Source organism: Pan paniscus, chromosome 6 (genome assembly GCF_029289425.2).
Source record: "Pan paniscus chromosome 6, NHGRI_mPanPan1-v2.0_pri, whole genome shotgun sequence".
NCBI classification, from domain to species: Eukaryota; Metazoa; Chordata; class Mammalia; order Primates; family Hominidae; genus Pan; species Pan paniscus.
The window spans coordinates 58,355,430-58,370,505 of NC_073255.2; the positions used below are offsets into that span (position 1 = coordinate 58,355,430).

A 15,076-nucleotide genomic window follows, 5' to 3' on the forward strand; every position below is an offset into this window, starting at 1 on the left:
TGGAGGTGGCAGGGGAGTGAAATAGACTCTGTGAGGGTCCTGTAGATGTTTGATGCGCTAGTTTTGTGGTGGTTGACCTCCTGTCAGAAGGTGGTGCTTTCAAGAGGGCATCAGCTGTGGTAGTATAGGGAGAATCAGAGGGTGGGCAGGGCCCTAGAATGCCCAAGAGAATATGACCTTTGTCTTTAGCTCCCAGGGTGGGTAAGGAAGAACCATCAGGTGGAGGCAGGGTTAGGCGTGTCTGAGCTCAGACTCTCATTGGGCAGGGTTTGCTACAGCTGCTGTGGGGGATGCAGTTGTGGTTCCAAAGTCAATGGAGTTATGTTCCCAGGAGAATTATGGCTGCCTCTGCTGTGTCTTGCAGCTTGTCAGGGAAGTCGGAGAAAGCCGGCAGCTACAGGCCTCAACCAGCTCCTATGCAACCCAAAGGCTGGTCTCACTCCCACCATGCCCCCCCGCACCCCACCTAATAGCAAGGAATTTGCTTCCAGACGGTGGGTTAGTGAGGCTAAGAACTTGCCCCAGGCCACCAGAGTCCCAGCTGAGAAAGCAAGCAAGGCTTTTGCACCTTCATGCCTGTTGAGTCTGCACACTGGATTCGTGCCCTCCCCAGAGTTCTGACTAGGAGACGTCACATTTGGTTGGAATTGTTACAAAGTTTAGCTGGATGTTTCCTTCTCACTGTGGTCTTTTTCCAGTTCTTCTGGCAGCCCTCCCCAAGGACCCCTGTGAGACAAATCAGGAATGGCTTCCCTGGGGCCCAAAGAGCTGACAGGGCTTTTCCTGCTGCTTCTTCTACCCCTGTATTTCACTCAGCTTTCTAAAAGACCCAGTTCCAGGTAAGGTCAGAATCTTCTCATGTGATCCAGACCTTCAGGTTCCCCAGTGAGAGTGTGGATGATCTCCATTTCCCATTTTCACAGTTTGGGCACTCACAGTATTTGAGCTGCTTTCTGGGTCCTGCAGGAGCAATCCACTTCTTTCAGAGGGTCTGTGGATTCTCTCAGCTTTCCTGGTATGTTTCTGCAGTAGTTCTTGGAGCAAACATTCATGATGTGTGTCTCCACACGCTGCTCTGTCTGTCCCAGTGGGAGCTGCAACTTAACCCTGCCTCTTATCCACAATTTTCACTCCTCCAAGATTTTAAAAAACACTTTTAATGGGAGAAACAATTGTAAGATTCATGGAGAGGGGCCCAAGAGAACTGAGCAGAGAAACTCTATACACCCTTCATGTGGTGTCCCCAGTACCCTGAGGATCAGGGATTCATCAGACGGACTAATAAGACTTTGAAATTGTTATATTCATGGTTGTAGTTTATGACAGGAAAATGATGGAGGGCAAAATTAGCAAAGGGAAAAGGCATATGGTGGGCATGGGGTGGAGTCTGGAGGAAATCAGGTCTAAGCTTTCAGGTGCTCCTTCCAAGGAGAGAAGCATGGGATGTGCTTAAGTCTTCCAACAATGATGTGAGACAACACATGCAAAATTCTGCCCACCAGGGAGGCTCAGGTGAGCCTTAGTGTTTAGGGTTTTCATTGAGAGTTAGCTTTACAGGGATATAGTTCCTGTGTGATTGACTTAGGTTACTCGATCTTCAAACCCCCATAGAAAAAGCAGATGTTCATCCTAAATCACAGTTTTACCATAATTTATCTGGACAAATGGGAAGAGTGTGGCTCAAGGTTTCAGGCATGCCAAAACACTCTTATCAGACAGGATTTTCCAACAGCTTGGTCCCTTGGAGCCAACCAAAATCCAGTTCAGAAAACAGGGCTTTCTTAAAAGTGTTTAGGGTTTGAGCATCTAGACCTGCCCAGTTTACTCTTTCTTGCACACACTACAATCTAGGTTTTCCTATTCCATTCTAAGTTCTCATCGCATGCACACAAGTTTTCTTCTTTTCCTTGTAAAATCTTTCATTTTATAATGTTTGTCTTGCCATTGGCATAGCCAAAAATATAAATATTCAAAAAGCTTGGGCACTGTGCAAGCCCTAGATTTGAATCAACTTTTCATAAAGTCCTTGTCCATTTTCCCAATGCAAATGAACATTCTGCATCAGTAATATCTTTTTCTCTGAAATATTAAAAACTGTACTCAGCAGAAAATACATTATAAAAAGATGATACTTTGTCATTATCAGAATTGAGAAAAAGTTGACTTAAAAGAGCAAACTACAGTGTGTGCCAAATAGTGCAGGGAAAAAATTGAGTTTGTACAAAATCTACTTGTACCTCAAGCTGCAACTTTGTATGATTCCTCCTTATTTGAAAACCAATCCAGAGCCTCCACACTCTGGATTGCTTTATATGAATATTATTTTTAAGTTTGACTGGCATAAAACTCTTGTGCCTGGTAACTTTTATTTATTGTGTTTGGACTTAGGAATCTAAGATTTAAATTTTCTATTGGGAATTTAAAGACTTCGGCTTTTAGCTCATATTTAAATCCACATCCACACTCACTAGGATGGAACAATTTAAGACACTTTTAAGATATTCTAATATAAAAAATAAAACAAATGCCTTCTCAGTTAAATAATTACCATACTATTCATCAGTCTCTATATGGACTTGAGATAGGCCATAAATTCTCAAATACATTGAAATATGTGTTTGATACTCTATAACCTAAAATGCCAATCAAGATTTCCTAGAGAATAAATATCATTTTTGCTCCTCATTAAAGTTCTCACAAAAGTAGTTCAACTGATATGTAAAATCCTTAATTTCATATGTAAATGAGCAGTCATAGTTTTTAAGAATAACTTCAATTAGGACACAATATGTTCTACTTGGGGTTGGGGCTTTATGAAATCTTTAATGACTGAAAATTTTATCAACCTTTTTCTAGTCCTAATACTAGCTATGTAAGATAGATCTATCTACACACATATATGTATACATACACGTATAGGTGTGTATATATACGTGAACATGTATGCATATTAAGCACACACTTTTCCTAGATTGCTCCTATCCCTCCAACAGAGAGTTCTTCTTTAATAATTGGCAATTTAGAATTTTTAGTTTATAAGTTCTTGGTGCATGTTTTTCCACTGCCAATAGAATACCCAAATTTCAACAAATAGACAAAATAAATATTAGTGTCTCAGGAAATAGCAATACCGAATATATAATAATCAGAGTTTAAAATATACCCACCTTTACTTTCTTTAAAAAAAATTCATAATGTGTTACAAGACAAAAGAAAGAATTTTTCTTCAAGAAATTTCATGCCCTGCCATGTTCTTGTAATTCACATGCCAATTTATATAAGGTTCTCTCTTAACTATAAGAAAATAAAAAGCGCAAATTTGTTTCATGGTTTATAAGAAGGAGTCACCTGTGTTCCCATCAGTCAGTCATATTCAATTTCTTCTAGGGACACATGTCTCTTCTCCCAGGCCAGGAGAGTTGTGAGGCAAGGCAGGGCAGAATTACTGTTCAGCTAGAGAGTATCAAAAATGAAGAAATCCTCCATTACTGCTTTTCTTACCGCTGCTCCTCCTCAGCTGTCTTCCCTGTGGTATTAACTCTGAAATGAGCTGGGCTCACCTCAGACCCAGGAGAAGGAAAAGGGAGCTGCATGATTTTAAGGAAAGTGTCAGAAGAAGATATGTTCTTATTTAGACGTGGAAGTATAATGTGCATATGAATAGGGAAAGAGCATTTCACGTAAACATGAATTTTTTTAAAAATGTAACATTTTCTTAAGGTTAATCAGGAAACTGACATATAAGCTAATATAATTTGGAAAGATAGATTTTAGAGTAGCTTTCGATGCAACCAACACTCAAGAAACACACACAGGCACACAGAGAAAAAAAAATAGTACCATCTTTGGCTTCATCCACATTTGAGGAAGGGAAAAGGGTGTTAAATTCATTTAATATAATATCATGCATCCATTACAAATGACCACATGAGTCTAGGTTGTCATGGAAATATATTCATAGAATTACATCTGTGGTAAGAATGTTTCAAAAGAGATGCCTATCATGATTTCATTTTACTGAATATATATATATATATTTATATATTTATATGTGAATACTTACTGTTTTGGTCCACTCTTGCATTGCTATAAAGAAATACAAGAATTTATAAGAAAGGTGATTAATTGGCTCACAGTTCTGCAGGCTGTACAAGAAGCATGGCAGCATCTGCTTCTGGGGAGGCCTCAGGGAGCTTCTACTCATGGCAGAAGGCAAAGGGAGCGCAGGTGTCTCACATGGAAGAGGCAGGACCAAGAGAGAGATGGGAAGTACCACACACTTTTAAATAACCAGATGTCATGAAAATCTTATCACAAGAGCAGCAGAAAGGGGATAGCACCAAACTACCAGAAACCACCCGCAAGATCAAATCACCTCCTGCCAGGGCCCACCTCCAACATTGGGGATTACAATTCAACATGAGATTTGTGCGGGGACACAGATCCAAACCTTTCCACTTACAAGAGAACTCAGGAAGGATTTCACAGTGAAATTATTCATGGATTATCAGATTGTGTGATGGTTAATACTGAATGTCAATTTGATTGGATTGAAGGATGCAAAGTATTGATCCTGGGTGTATCTTTGAGGGTGTTGCCAAAGGAGATTAACATTTGAGTCAGTGGGCTGGGAAAGGCAGACCCTTAATCTGGGTGGGCACAATCTAATCAGCTGCCAGCATGGCCAGAATATAAAGCAGGCAGAAAAACATGAAGAGACTAGATTGGCCTAGCCTCACAGGCTACATCTTTCTCTCGTGCTGGATGCTTCCTGCTCTCAAACATTGGACTCCAAGTTCTTCAGCTTTGGGATTTTGACTGGGTTCCTTGCTCCTCAGCTTGCAGATGGCCTATTGTGAGACCTTGTGATCATGTGAGTTAATACTCCTTAATAAACTCCTGTTTACTTATATATCTGTCCTATTAGTTCTGTCTCTTTAGAGAACCCTGACTAATACAGACTATATGGATTATTTATTTAGTTTGTAAATTTATTAACCTGATTAATGTTTTATTTACAAAACTGTAATTTATTAGATTACTAAAACAATAATCTGGAAGTAACAGCTAGTTTTTAAAGAGAGAGAAAAGTGTTAGCATGAAAATAGAGGTCAAAGAATGAGTGGCATATTAATATGCACATGTGTGTTATTTATGAAGATAGTATAAAATCCAATCTATCTATGAACTGTTTACCATCTATCTATCTACACCTATATAACTAACCATGACATTTTCCTGCGCAATGGCAGAACACATATTCTTTTGGGTGCACAAGGTACATTATTAATTTTAACCAAATATGGGCCGTGTAAAGCAAATATCAATAAACTTCAAAGAATTGCATGGCTTCTCAGTATTTTATTTAACCATAGAGAGATTAAGATATAATTTAATAGCAAAGGTGAATAGAAAATCCTGACATATTTCAATATTATTCGACACATTCATATTTGCAAATAACTTCTGGTATAATTTTTCAGTGCTATTTGCTCAGCTTCACACCTAGTATAAAGTTCCAGCACGCTACATACTTGCTCTGCTCAAGCTTGAGGATAAGGAAGACTGCTGCAGCTGAGGAATCTTTTCATCAAACCACATGGGCAAATGATTACTTTTTATGTAGTCAAGGGGAAGGCTCTATTGAAACTTGTAATAATGTTTAAAAAAAGGAAAAAAAAGCTTGCTACCCATGATTTTTTCTTTAAATGTCTGCCCCTTGTTGTGTAGAATATTTTAGTTTGTACTAGCCAAAACATGTCAGGGAAATAATATTCTTCTATACAGCACATAAATATATACTTTCTGTGTGTATTGAGGGATTGCATGGATAACACATAGATGTTTCTTTTACCAACCACAAAATTGTAGAATTTAGCTGGGACATCAATAAATACGTGAACCCAAGGTTATATTTGTATGTACGCAATGGACCTTGAAGATATGTGCAAATGAAAACTTTAGAAGTACTATAGAAAATTGTCAGTCTATTTTTTTACTTAAATCGAGATAACATTATTCAATTTTTTATGGGATAAATAACATGTATATTACCTAAAAACATAATATCATAGAATAATATTCAAATACTACCCATACTTGACTCTTATACATATATGCAAGATTCATAGAATCAAAGGGTTATCAAATTTCACTTCCAAAGGAGGAGTGACATCAGACATGTAGTTTAAGTGAGACATTTTATAGCTGGAAAACATATGGTTTATGCAACAAATACCTCACCGATGTCTCACATTTATATTATGATTGTAAAGAAAGTCTCACCTAAAAAGACTTTGTTACCTTTGGTTTGGTATTTGAGGAAAGTCCTCTTTTAAGGCCTTTTGTAAAAGTTCTTTCTCATTTATAGTGCACCTGCAGAACCTCATCTGTGGTTGTAACATAGATATGACAGGTGTCAACTTATTTAAAAAAGGATATGGTGATTCACTGGCCAGTAGTATAAAAAATTGGCCTACCAATTAAATTCAAGATAGCTTTAAGTCTATTTAATAGACACAGTATAAATGAATTACTACCAAAATCTTAGAATATTATACCTTAAGTATGCACTGACTAATTGTGCCAGGCAAAATTAATTCTTATGTAATTGAAGCCAACAGGAGTAAAACATTGGCTAAAAGTCAATTTGTGTGATAAAGAGGAAGCTAGGCAGTCCCAAACAGCTTTTAGTGAATGCTTTTTTGCTTTTTTTCTATCGTTGCTGAAGCTAAATGAGCAAGAGATAAAAGTCAAATACGTGCAGACTATATTCTCCATGTCATTCTATTCTTTTTCTGAAACTAATAAATTGGACCATGAGGAGTGTTGCTGAGGCTATATCTTTACTCCTCAGTATAAATGAAAGAAAAGATAGAAAAGCCCCTGAGTTCAGGTCGATTTGCACAGCCAAAAAAAGTGTTTCTTTTTACTGTATTAATGATTAAAATTGCCTCTACTGATTAATTATATTGATTAACTTTATAGAAATTCATCTATCAAATTCACAATAGGTTGTGAATTAAAATGGAAAACTCTTGGAATAATGTAAATGGACTGGATGGACATGGGGCAACTTTAAATGTATGTATCTATTACTACGTGCATCTAGATTAGGGCTTCTCAAGCTCAGTACTGTGGATATTTTTTTGCCAGATAATTCTCTGCTGTACAGTCCTGTACTCTGTTGCACAGTCTGATGAACTATGGATGTTTAGCAGCACCCCACTAAATTCTAGTAGCATCTTCTTCCCTCAGTTGTGACATCCGAAGTGTCTCCAAACATGCCCTGGGGTGGAGTGACAAAATTGTCCTATTTGAGAACTATTGCCTACGTCTTCTTCCTGAGTCAGTACAGCCTGGATTTGTGATATTTCTAGCTATGTCCAATTACTGTTTTTTTTTAAATTGTTTTTATCATAATTATTATTTTAATGGGATTGAGTTTAGAGTTATCTCAATTATAAGACTTCTTTTCATGCCCAGCTTGTCCTTTGACCAACCTAGCTTCCTTCATGTATAACTTTTCTTCAGCCAAATTCACACTGCCTGCACAATTGTGTCTGCATGCCTCAATTCTCCCACCAAAGGTCTGATCTTTTAAACATGTCACCAATTCTGATGGCCTGTGTGGCTGGGCTTTGCAAAGGACCCACATCGCTGTATGTCTTGTGTGCAGAGCCTTCGAGACAAAGTGGGGCAGCCTCAACTATCTCCCAAACTCGCTGCACGACCACACACTGGCCATGTTTTGCCACATTTCCCTGTGGAGGGGGCTGATGTGTAGACTGGTGGTTCTCACACTTTAGAGTCAATCAAAATCAAATAGAGGCCTTGATAAAACACGGATTCCTGTGCCCCAAGCCTAGATTTTCCAATTCTCTACATGCTGGGTGGGACTGAAAATGTGCATTTCTTATCACCACCAGGGGGATGCAGGTGCTGCTTGTCAAGAGCCCCTGGTTTGGAAAAACCCATCTGAGTCAGGCGGGTGGATTGTTCCTGTTCATAGAGAATATGTCTAGCACTTTAATAGTTAAACTCTTCAATGGCTAGCATTAGAACAGAAGTTAAATGTGAAATGTCATAGCTCAACTAATCTCTGTGAGGCAACACTGGGATTTAGATTTAAGTAAACACTTTTAGATTATTTATTTTTGAAGAATTAGGGAATTAGATAATAGGCATTATATTAGCACTTAGCGCAGATATCTTATTCTGAAATCTGGGGTCTGTGTTCCAGCATATTGCTTGCTGAGCCTGGAAGTGAGAGTGAAACATCTGTAGTGTCCCTTTGTCATGAGGCAGCATTGCCCATGTAGGCCAATTAATATCTGTTGAAGTGCTGTGATTCCCCAAAGAGCTTGCTGCTCTTGTTATTGTAACTATAACTGATGCTACTTGGGATCACTGCAGAGCTAATACTATTCGTACAACTTATATTTAAAGAACATGGCCGGGTGCCATGGCTCACGCCTGTAATCCCAGCACTTTGGGAGGCTGAGGCAGGCAGATCACCTGAGGTCAGGAGTTCAAGACCAGCCTGGCCAACATGGTGAAACCCTGTCTCTACAAAAATACAAAAGTTAGCCGAGCATGATGGTGTGTGCCTGTAATCCCAACTACTCGGAAGGCTGAGGTGGGAGAACCACTTGAATCCAGGAGGCAGAGGTTGCAGTGAGCTGAGATCGTGCCATTGCACTCCAGCCTCGGCGACAGAGAGAGAGTCTGTCTCGGGGGAAAAAAAAGCACTTACTACATGCCAGGTGCTTAGCATTTAACTATTTTAGCAACAGAATGTGATAGATACTATTATTACTATTACAATTTCATTTTGAAAAAAAAATGAATTTAGGCTACAGAGGTCCAGCTTCAGACCCAACAACTCTAGTCATTAACTTAATTTCAAAACTGAAGAATTAATTTCCTCTTTAGTTGTTATGTAAATGATACTATACTTTAGGGGACTGTTTTATTTAGAAATCGGCACTACCAAGGTTTATCTGGTCTCTGAAGCTCAACGTGGGAGAATAGAAGCTATCAGTATACTCTACGCTCCTCTTATTTTTCATGAAATCAGTGTAAGATTAGTAAGAATAAAGTAACATTCTTGGAGAACATTTTAAGCTACTTATTTTTCCAGGTATGAAAAAAAATTACCTACTTTTCCTCGTATGAAAACATCTAGAGAAGACATAAACTAAAATTGGCAGGTCCACGTGCAGATTTTCGTCTCTTTTTATATTGAAACAGAAAAAAATCAAAAGAAAAATAATTTTGAGAGAGAGTAACATGGGTAGTGATTTTTGTTGCCTCCTCAGGTAACATGAACTAGCACACTATCTTCTTTCCTATTGCCCCTCCCTGAAGATAACACCAGCAGCAATTGCTTTTCTGCCAGTAATGATCCTGCTCTTTCCTGCTACGTCCCCAAATAGAACATAAAACCCATGTATTACTCCTAGAGTCAAAGACTAACAATATGTAGTTTATTTCTATGACATCTTTAAATCTATGTCTAACGCCGTGACAAATGGGTGCGAGGGAAGAGGTATTCTTGTGTCCCTTATGATATTTAGTTCTGGTTATGACATCTTGACAAAGAAGTGAGTTGCAAATGCTTTATTTTGATTACTGCTCTAGTCTGTGTATTGCTGATATTCTAGCACATTCCAAATATTGGAAAGATGCAGGAAATCCTGTGTGGTGGCCTCACGGCATGTCACACTATAAAGTAACCTGAGCAGCCTAGAATCCCATTTCAACCTGTAATGTACTTTGATTCTTCTTCTCCTTACTTCTTTCCCTATCCACCATGGCTTCTACCTTTAAGGAGTTCACAGTCTGGCAGTACTTGCAGCAGGCTGATGTTCCAAGCAGAGCCAACCTGTGGGCCTGCTCACACCCCTACTTGCTGAGCTTCATCAATATTCTGGGCTGACAGTTTTCAAAGTGTACCTGGATCTTCAAGATGTTTCAGGAAGTCTGCTATGCAGAACTATTTTCAAAATACTATTTTATTTCTTTGTCTTTTTCATTCTCTCATAAGTGGACAGTTTCATTCTCTCATAAGTGGAGAGTAGTAGTTTACCAGAGACTACACATAGTATTACAACAGATTGACTGCAGAAACTCATTTGGCAATAAAGTTATCTTGCATTAAAGCCATATTTGCCAAGTGTAAAGCAATGCAACTCTTCTCAATATATATATTTTTACTTAAAAATATAGTTATTTATCATAAAATATTTATACTAACCTTTAATGAGTTTATTTTAAAATAAATCATTTAATGCATACATTTTAAATTTCTCAGTTTAATTTCTAATATGGTTAACATTGATACATGTATCTGTGAATTTTAAGATAGCAAAGGATTCCTCACATCAAAATGTCCAGGAAGAACTAACATTAGGCATCTATATGTGGATTAAGATTTTCATTATTGATTTTCAGTGTGTAGGCCATTTTCCTATTTCTAAAATAAGTATGTTAATTTGCAGACATTGACAATCCTGGCAGCTGCTAATCCCAAAAAGCTAATTCCAAGTATTTACTGCTTTGCAGGCAGATAAATGAGACTTTTTTGCTCACCTGGAACTTCAAAAACTGCTTACCAGAGACTGTCCCCTCACTGCTATTTCTTATACACAAATTTCTTGTTGGCTTCCTGACTCAATACTTCAATTTATAGTTATCTGGTAATTCCTCTTAAGAAACTCTCTGCATGTTGGTAACAACTGTCTATCCACTTCACTCAGTCCAAACAGCAGAGAGCAGCTGTTGTCATGAGGAAAGCAATAAGCTCACATAAGCCTTCACCTTATACCTCCTGAACAAAGTACTTCTGGCTTCCAGAAAATACAATGATTTCAGAGATGTCTTCTTAGAAATAACAGATACAGAAATGGAAGAAGTGCATTCTATTGCATTGCCAACCAATTGCTGCATTATAGATCTCACTAAAGCTCAAAGCAACCCTATGAAACCAATTTTGTCATCCCTAGGGAGAATGAATAATGAAACTGTGAGAAGTGAAATAAATTGGGTAACTTTTCTCTCCCAGTAAATTGTGATGCTAGACTGCATATCTAGTTCTGGTTCACTTCTAAATCCACCTTCTTTTCATTATGCAATGATTTAATTATATTCAGGAATGAAACCAACTAACCCATGAGAAAATATTTCTCCAATAGTAGCTAAACAAATAATGTTTTATAACAATAAAGAGCATAGAGAGTTTGTTAATAATTATAAAGTGTTTACTCATGTAATCACAGAGGTCAGGAGCAGAATTTTAATAGTACAGAATATTTTCATAAGTCCCACCTCAATCCCAAATGCTTCCCTCACCCCAAAGTAATGGTCATTCCGTCTACCTTTTTCATGATCACATTCTTTCTCCTCTTTATAATTTCACCATCCATAGATTATGGTTAATTTATTTGACTTTTGCTTTTTTCACCCAAACTCTGGCATTTTTGTCATCATTTTGTAGTATACTATTTTATGAATAAACTACAATTTATTCTATCCAATTGTTAATGAATATTAAATTTTAGGTAATTTTCATTGATTACAAAGAATATTATTATTAACATTTATGTTCACTATTGCTATTAATATCTATCCTGTTGCACAACTGCATGCGTTTTTCTGTTTTTTGAGACGGAGTCTCCCTCTGTCTCCCAGGCTGGAGTGCAGTGGCGCGATCTCGGCTCACTGCAAGCTCCACCTCCTGGGTTCACGCCATTCTCTTGCCTCAGCCTCCCGAGAAGCTGGGACTACAGGCTCCCGCCACCATGCCTGGCTAATTTTTTGTATTTTTAGTAGAGCCGGGGTTTCACCGTATTAGCCAGGATGGTCTCGATCTCCTGACCTCATGATCCACCTGCCTCGGCCTCCCAAAGTGCTGGGATTACAGGCTGCATGAGCTTTTCTAAGATGGTGGTTCTTATACATTTTGGTCTCAAACTTTTTTGTAATTTAAAAATTATTGAAGACCTCAAAGAGCATCTGTTTAAATTCTATCTAACCAATTTTTGCATATTAGAAATTAAAAATTATCATTAAAATTGTTAGTACATTTAAAATAATAAATCTACTTATGTTGATATAAAATTTTTTAAGAGATATGTTCACTCCACATTCATTGTTGTATTATTCACAATAGGCAAGATATGTAGTCAACTTCAGCACTAATCAATTGTATGAATGGAGAAAGAAAATGTGGTAGATATACAAAATGGAGTGCTATTCAGCTTAAAAGAGAAGAAAATACTGTCATTTGCAACAATGTGGAAGAACCTGGAGGAAATTGTGTTGACAGTGAAATTAGCCATGTGGTATTTCCTATAGAGAAATACCACAAGATCACACTTGTATATGGAATCTTAAAAAGTTGAGCACACAAAAGTAGAGTAAAATGTGGTTGCCAGGGACTAGAAAATGGGGAGAGATGTTGGTCTAAGGATACTAAATTTCAGTTAGAAAAGAGGAATAAGCGAGAGAGGTGTATTATATAATATGGTGACTATATTGTATTCCAGAAATTGATAAGAAAGTAGGGCTTAAGTGTTCTCACTATAAAAAAAGTATGTGCATTATAGAGTATGTTAATTAGCTATATGTAGCTATTCCACAATGTATATGTATTTCAAAACATGTACACAATAAATATATAGAATTATTATTTATCCATTTAAAAACATTATTGGTATATATCACAATCAATGTTATTTTATAAATATAAAACCATATAATGGGCCAAAGAGAAATCTGAAATTATTAATATCAACATATTATGTTTTTTGCTAGATACTATTTATGTATTATTTTACTTTGCCAAATAAAACAAGTTGGCTTAAATCAACCAATTACTTAATATCACTTTTAATGAAAACTATGAGTATATTCCCCAAAAAAACAGCGAAATTACTGAGTAAATTAAAATTGGCTTACATTTTTTATAAATTTTTTAATGATTGACTTAATTGAAGGCAACTGAAATCTGATAGCTACTTATTCATTAAATTTGTTGGGACACACACAGATATCTAGCTGAAAAGTGGAAGACAATTTTAAAATCCTTTTTAGATTATTATGGATATTCTTATTTGATAACACATTAAACTTAGCAAATGGTAATTTTTAAAAATTTACTTGCAATGTGGGATTAGTGACTATTTTAATCTCTGTAACATTAAAATCTGCTGCTCTATCTTGAACTTTGAATGGACCTTTTATTCATCCATGACCTTGTAACTTCAGACACTGGTCATTTGGAAAATATTGGTTCACCAAGTTACGTGTCTCTTCCAAGTGGTAATACCTTCAATGAAAAATTTTAAAAAATCAAATTGGAGTTTACATTTTCACAAAAATCAAATTTGATCTCACATAGTATGAGAGAAGTGTCACTGCTCCTCTCATAGGAAAAGTCTTTAAGATAGGGAAACTATCAAGCTCATGATGATAGATGGACACGTTTTTTTAAATTTTAATTATCACTTGAATGCTCACATTTTATCCCAGGCAACAAAGGCCATCAAATGCTTTCCTTGGAATTACTGGCTCCCTGTTAATTTTTATGAAAATATCTGCTAAAGCATTAGTTTTCCTGCCAGTCTTACAAGTAAAAGTAATATTTCATTAAAAAGTGGCTAGTTCAGCTTGCAACTTACATAGGTAGTGAATAATAAAAAGTGCTAGTACAGTTTGATGATGCCGTGTGTCCTCATGTGTCTTCATGAAGACATTTTTAACAGAACTCCAGCAGTGTGAATCACATAGCATTTGCAACATCAGTGCAAATGTCAACACAGTGAAAGAACTAAAGTAAAACATCATAGTGCAGATGTGAAAATAGCTTTGAATTAATGGACCTCATTAAAAGTCTTGAGGATTCTCAGAGGTGCAAAGGCCAGACTTTGAGAACCACTGCTTTAGGATATTCACTTGTAATTGTCCCTGATGCTTCCTAGGGTATATATAATTTAAAATTTACAAGATTGTGCCAAGTTATTTGTTTCAAACTTATTGCATACTAATGTTTATTATCTTCATTGTCCACATGGATGAGCATAATAAATTCCTAGTAGGGGTTTTTACTGGTTCAAAATATATATCCATTTCTACCTTTGTTAAATGTTGTCAAAACATCCTGATAAACTACATTTCCAATACAAATTTTTATCAATAATTTATGAATCACTGATTCTCCACATCCTCTTCAATGCTATTTGTAATTAATCTTTTTTAAAAACTGACTATGTTAGTCATATTTCACATTGCTATAAAGAAATAGCAAAGACTGGGTAATTTATAAAGCAAAGAGGTTTAATTGTTTCACAGTTCCACATGGCTGGGGAGGCCTCAGGAAACTTGCAGTCCTGATGGAAATCAAAGGGGAAGCAAGGCATCTCTTACATGGCAGCAGGAGAGAGAGAGCAGGAAAATCACCAGACACTATCAAACAACCAGATCTTGTGAGAACTCACTCACTATCAGCAGAAAAGTAAGGGGGAAATCCACCCCCATAGTCCAATCACATCCCACCAGGTCCCCCCTCCACATGTGGGGATTACAATTCGAGATGAGATTTAGGTGGGGACACATAGACAAACCATGTCACTGATTAAGTAAAAACACCCCAATTTCTCATCATTTTAACACGCGTTGCCTTGATCAGTGGAGCGGTATCCATCCTCTGTTATCGTTTATATTTTCTTTCTGTGAATTGCATGGCTGGGTCCCTTGCCCACTGTTTCCTTGGTTAATTTTTTTTTTTACTAATATCTAAGGCTTTCTTGAATAGTTTGTATATTGATTATTTCCATGTTTCCTCCTACTGCATATGTTTTCTCCTAATATTGTAAATTTGTTAACAAGTTCTTCTAACATAATTTAAATTCATCAATAATTCTGCTGTTTCTCCTCAGCTTTGTCCCTGGCTTCAGAAAGCTCTATGCATCCATAGATTTATTTTAAAATGTTCATATTTTCAACTAATACTTTTATAGGTTTTTTATTCTTTTATATTTCGTATACTTGATATTTATTTTTAAGTATTGTAGAG

At 36.8% G+C, this 15,076-nt stretch overlaps 1 long non-coding RNA gene across 1 annotated transcript; it reads left to right on the forward strand.

The window, feature by feature from the left end:
- Positions 1 to 314: 314 nt before the first annotated feature.
- LOC134730741 (uncharacterized) lies at positions 315 to 11,061 on the forward strand. Its single transcript, XR_010112694.1, has 3 exons — positions 315 to 839; positions 6,988 to 7,083; positions 10,567 to 11,061. It is a non-coding gene; the product is annotated as an uncharacterized LOC134730741 (long non-coding RNA).
- Positions 11,062 to 15,076: the final 4,015 nt, after the last annotated feature.